This window comes from Larus michahellis, chromosome 4 (assembly GCF_964199755.1).
Source record: "Larus michahellis chromosome 4, bLarMic1.1, whole genome shotgun sequence".
NCBI classification, from domain to species: Eukaryota; Metazoa; Chordata; class Aves; order Charadriiformes; family Laridae; genus Larus; species Larus michahellis.
This window is the reverse complement of record NC_133899.1, coordinates 69,827,170-69,833,634: the sequence shown is the minus strand read 5'-3', so window position 1 is coordinate 69,833,634 and position 6,465 is coordinate 69,827,170.

Genomic DNA, 6,465 nt, shown 5'->3' with positions numbered 1-6,465 from the left:
AAACCTCAAGTTTTACAGATGAAGGTACAAATAAGAACAACGTGATAGATCATACCAGGATGCTGCAAGTGCTCGGAATGCACTGCTAGGTTATATTTACGCATGATGAAGCGAAAGGAGTTCACTTCCTTTATGTGCATGAAAAAGAACTACTGATGGACTATTCCTGATTTTTCTTCCCCTCTGGTCCATAATAATTTTTACCATTCTGTAAAATACAACTACTTTGAAGCTGTCAGTTTTCTCTAGTCCATTGACATAATCCTAATCCATCTGTCATATCTATGACTGGGAGAAGAATAAAGTCCTTTTATGATAATATTAACTAGTTTAGCAAGTCCTCTGTGGCTTTTTTGAAAAGATTAATATAGATTTCTAGGACACCAGATGTATATTTGAAAAAAGTCAGCCTATGAATTTATAATGGTCCAATCAAGATCAGGATCTACCCTACATTTTCATGAACTCCTGATTCTCATTTAGCTAAAATAAAGATTTTAGCACAGGAAAGGGTAAACTGAATGCTACTCACCTGCACTATGAGGCTTACCATTCCCTCCACAATCCGTCACAAAGCTGTGACAGCACTCCACACTATGAACTAGCTCTCCATTCTAAAATGTTATCCTGCTTTTTATAAGAGCCATCAAATAGCTAATCAAAGTGTTCGTAACAAGGAGAAATGTTTATAATAGACTGTGGTGACACTGAAGTCCAATGTAAATGTCCAAAGAGAGTACAGAATACAGCCAAACAGAAGTCTCTTGATCGTAAATATCACTAATTATATAAATGCATAGAATTCATTTAGGGTGTGTTACTTTGCCAGCCTGCAAAGAGCTGGATACACCAAGCAAAGCAGACAGTAACACAGAACATCCAGAATATTGAGAACACACGTTGGCTGCTTTGGGATGTTTAGCACAGATTTACAAAACAGAGTTTAAACCATAGTCTCAGGTTCCCTGAGAGTTTCTGAAGCAGCTGTTAAAATAATAAATAAATAAGCTTGCACAAAATCAGATGATGGACTGGAGAGTGCTTTACATTTTTGGCTTAAAATGACAGATACGTAGGATTCATATGCTTACTACCTCAGAAAAGAAACTGAGCAAAGGCACTGTGCTCTCTAACAGACTCAATCTAGACCATCCAGGCCCTCAGCACGTGGTTTCCCCCTTACACCAGGAGATAAATCTAAACATAACTTTTGCTAATTTTTGTGAGGCTTTTTGTGGTTGGATTGTGGTTTGGGTTGGGTTTTTTTGTTTCCTTGTTTGGGTTTTTTTTGTGTAGAAAGATCAGCAAGTGTGTCTCTACTCTCTTGCACCACACAGTTTTTAGCAAAAACAGGAAGCATTTTCACAAGATGTTACCATTTTTCAAAAATGAAAAAGTTTTAACTACAGATACATCTTGATGTTGCACATCGTATAACCAAATAGATAAGTATTATGCATAGACAAATGCAATCTCAGAATTACACAAGTCTCACAAATAATCAGATACTGTCTGCTCCTTTATTCTTTATGTATTTTCCCCTCGAAAGCTATCCAAAGTGAATATAGAATCATGTTTACTACCGACATGTCTAAATATCAGGCTTTCTGCTAGCACAGTTAAAGCCTTGTTTCTCAGACTTATGTCAACTGCCAACAAAACAAATATGGCTTTTATATAGTAGTCTGTTACTTGTAAGAAGAAAGAATGCATTTTAAAACACATTCCTGGTCTTGTCCTGTACACAACTAATGTGAACACAGCAAAGGTCCATGTAACCGAGTACTGTGTAGCAATCTGGGAATATTTAGAGAAGAGTATGTACAAGAAAGGATATATCTATGCTTTATATATTTATTCCCCAGCACATTGTTCTACTGTCCACCAACTTGCTCTATGGACTTCCTAAATAGAAGTCATACCACTGTATTTAAAAACGCTTCATGATTTTTTCTTCTATGAATTTGTCAGTCATTTTTTTCAAACTTCTGTTATCTTTTAGTTTAACTTCACATTGGTAAGTGAAATTATACCTTTTCTTTGATTCGAGCTTGCTTTTTGATGCTTCTCACTTTATATGCTAGAAGACAGCAAACAATCGTTCTCTTTTCACCTTTCCTTTACCTTCATGGTATATAAACTAAACTTGAAGGATGAAACCACACACTATGTAACACAGAGCCTTGAGAATTTCATCCATAAAATATTGTTCATGGTCACATTGATGCAATCCAAATGAACAGATTGATTTAACTTGATTCTACAATGTATTTTAACACAGTTTGGCCTCTCATTCAGAGAGCTTCCCAGGAACTTCGTATCTTTTTGTCTACTGCCAAGGATCATATTTTCCTATCCATCTTGGCTCAGAAAAACTTGGCAGGAAAAAAATGCAGGAAGTAGTGAGCTATTACCGTTTTCAGGAAATTTAGGAATATTTGAACACATTCTATTGTGTCAAACTTCATCATTAAAATAGCAAAAATAAATCCAACCTGCAAGAAAGGAGGTGTGTTAGGGGCAAATACTTAAACCTGAAAGTAACGTGATAACTCCTGGATCTTGGTCACATACATACACAAACACAAGATTAACTACTTAAATAACTCAGAATTACCTAACATTGTTTAATTCTTGTTTGGCAGGTTTGGTAGTGACTGTAATTGTCTCTGTAACTATGGCATTCTTCAAAGCATTACAAATTTTGAACCAATTATGTGCAACAACCACTCAACCTAAGAATGCCATAACAGAGGCAATTAACAAACACTGAAGGGTATTCAAATATAAAATAAGATCAAACTCTTTCTCTAAGAAACTAATAATAATAACAATAAAAACAATGAGGAAACGTGAAATGTCTATTCATTGTGGACACACAGATTCCATTTAAATGGAAAACAAATTAAAGTATAATACAACAGCCTCTTCTAAGCAAACATTTAACTCAAAGTTGACCTCCGATCTTCTAAAGCTTTATAAACTATATACTACATAGAACCTATTTAAGTCTTTCAGATTTAACACCTCTTAATGAATTATGTTTTCTAAAAGTAAGAAATAGAAATTCAATGCCATTTTAGCAATTTGATAGAGCAAACAAGGTTAAGCTTGACAAAGACCGGACCTGCATTAAGTGGTTTTGTATGGTCTGAAATAGTTGAGGTTAACTTTTCCTTTTTCTATCCATTCTGATAACAGTTATAAAATTACTTCCAGCTCTCTGCATCATTGCCTGGAAAATCTTGTGAAATAATCTTTTCATACTGATCTTTATCATTTTCACTTACCTTTTCCAAAAAGGATGAATCACAATGTTGAGATTTAATTCAAAAGCACTCTTAGAGTCTCACCTTAACAAAAGGGAACTTGTTCCCTTATCAATTGCTCCTTTCACCTACTGGATGTCTTTTTAGAAGTTGTATCTATTTTCAAAGAAAATATATTAATGTTAAATTCAATATAAAAGGTCAAAACCCCCCTATTCATTGACAGAAAACTCTTTTGGAACCAGCAGGTAGCAAGATCAAAGTGCACATTAAATTCAGCTGGAAGGCTGCCTCAGGTTAGTTAATGGTCATCTGTGACAACTGCGTGACTTTGGTGGATTGCTCAAGACTTCTAACACAGCTTCTAAAAAGCAACATGACATGGGAGGCTGTTAAATCACAAACATGGTCGCTTTCTGAAAGGGACTGTATTACAGCAGTGCTATACTCTAAATGTTCGTGATGTTACTTTCCAAATTTAATGCCTGGTGCTAAACTTCAGCTTTAATTCAGATGGTATAAGATTTGTTACCTCTGCCAATCTCAACTCTGAAGATATTTCTGTTTCAAGTGTCTGGCAGCCTTTTATGAAGGTTATGACACCTCTCAGCCTAATCAGGCAAACCACCTGCCAGTATTTCTGCAATCAATATGCAGATTGCCTAAAACGACCTGTGTTGTTAAGAAGTGAGCAGAGCTGGAAGTGTATCAGTGCTCAGCTGCTCCCATGGCCACCCTTTTAAGAGTGGAATAACAACAGCTACTAAGTCTGTTACACCAGACATGATAAAATGAATTATCCTGTTAGCAGGTGTTGTTGGGACAATATGTGTTTAAGATAGTCTGTAATGATATGTTTTTCTGGAGAAATACTTAGGATTTGCTAGAAAAATTCAGGAAGATCTATTCAGGGAGCTCTGGGAAGGGTTATTTTTAGTATAAAAATGTCAGTGTACCAATGTCTGATTAAGACTCGTAAAGCTGTTGTGACTAATTCATGCCTCAAATCATATTCTACACAGGAGTGCCATGACCCAACTTTCAAAGAAGTTTGCTTTAATTTGGGGATAGGAAAGGGAGTAAGAGATTAATTGAAAAGCTAAGGCACTTGATCCTTTTTTTCACTGAGTATAAAGCATAGGGGACTATGTTCATTTTCTTTTGTCCTAGACAATCTCATTAAATCTGGGGAGCTGAGTTCTGGAAAGTTGGAAAGATTTCATTGAAAAGGTTAAGAGCAATTGGATATGATAGGATTTACACCTCTTTGGAAATGCTTATTGAAAACCTATTAAATCTCTGTAAGGTCGTCTATCCAGGCTGAACTGGGAACTTTTATCATTGTCCTTAATCGTTCAAAGGCTAGCTGAGTGACTATGATTTAAAGAGACACGGCACCAGTTTGAACCCTTCATTTCTTTCTCGCTAGATGAAACATAAATGAAACACAGTATCACTTGTAATGGTGTTTAATTCTATTGCTTTACTACCTGAAATTTTCAAATAATTATAATTTAATGAGAGTATTATTGTGGGGGATTTTTCCCCTAAATTCCCTTCTGTTACTTTCCCTTTTAGTAACTTGGTGGTTGCTGAGGGATTTTGTTAATCTGCCAATCTGAATTCACCTCTCTTCTAAATTCACGCTTCCATATTCAGAGACTGATGCGGGAGTTTACACACAGACACTGAGAATTTTGCAGGCCTAGCCGCTGCCCTTTATTCAGAAATTATGTAGGAGAAGCTGTAGAAGTAATCATCAAAAATACAGGCACAAGGCAAGCCTTAAACAGCAGTTGGACAACTAGGCTTCAGGCAGTTTCCCTAGTTGCAAATAGAGCAAATGCAGGGCCCCGGCAATTGCTGTGGGTGCTGTATTCTATAGGCAAAGCAGAAAAATGCAGCAGGAAAAGAAGAAAGAACAGAACAGCCTAAACACAGAGGGAGAAGCTTGAGCAACAGGACTAGAGAAAGGAAAAAAAAAAAGAGCTAGAGCATGAAGCTCAGTGTGAAGCACCGGTATCTAAAGGCTTAGATATTTTTGTTAGGCTTACTATTCTTTTTGTGGGTGTACTCCTTTTTATTTGGGTATTATCCTGTGAAAAGTGACAAGGATTTCAAAGAAATCCTCTGAGAGCACCTATTTCTTACTCCAAAATAAGTGAAGTCCACATATTTCAGCTGTAATTCTTAACACTCTTATCATAACTATTTGTTGCATTTGTTCACATTTCACACAAAACTCTCATTTCTGGAATTCTTAAGGGATTTTTGATATATTGGTAGTTTTGTAAGGTATTCACCTTAATATTTAATTGTCATGTATTCAAACCAACAAACAAACATATTCTACTTTAATTCTACCATGCTTTTGGCATTTCTTTATATTTTTTAAAACAAATTTTAATATAAACTATGGAGTTCTGCTTGTATTGTACCAGTGTCAGGTTCAGGGCTCTAAGTCTTTGACAACTACATAAAAGATACCTAATTAAATAAACTGGAAGAAAGCTAGTACAGTAAGTGTGAGCTGCAGAGTTGTTTCAGATGACAGACCCGTGTCTTGCTTCTACACGTCACTACAGTCTCAGCCTATGTCATAAGATTTTTTTTTTTTTTTTTAAAATCAGTTATTTCCTCTGTTGTTTCACATCTGCCCAGTGAAGAACAATAAAGGCCTGAAATACGGTATTTATCATCCGTCAGGGTACAGCCAGGCCTGACCTTACTGAAGTAGAGGATTACAGGCCTTTCAGCTCATTTATGCCACACAAATAGGCATGGTATTATGCTAAAATAGGTATAATGTTCAAGCAGTGTACTAATATTTCTGGATAGCATTATTGGTGCTACGCCTGCCTCTTCAGAGCTACCTTAAGGATATCTGTCCAGTAACACAGTCACCCTAATTACATATAAATTATTAACAGTTAAACGTGTTATAATATAATATCGGATTTCATTTAAGTAGGCACGTATTGTGAAATTTGCACTAGAAGTAATTCCCTTCATCTTTGCTTCCAGTAGAGACTGACCACATCTGCCATGCTGTTGCTGTTCCCGCATCAGCTCAGAGCAGTGTTACGCTGACTCCAGCTCATGCCAGTAAACTCCTGAAAGCCTCGTGCAGTACCATCAGGGGGAAATTAAAATAAAGGTTAATGCCATTTTTTATGGTTGAGTAGTTCTTTAAAAA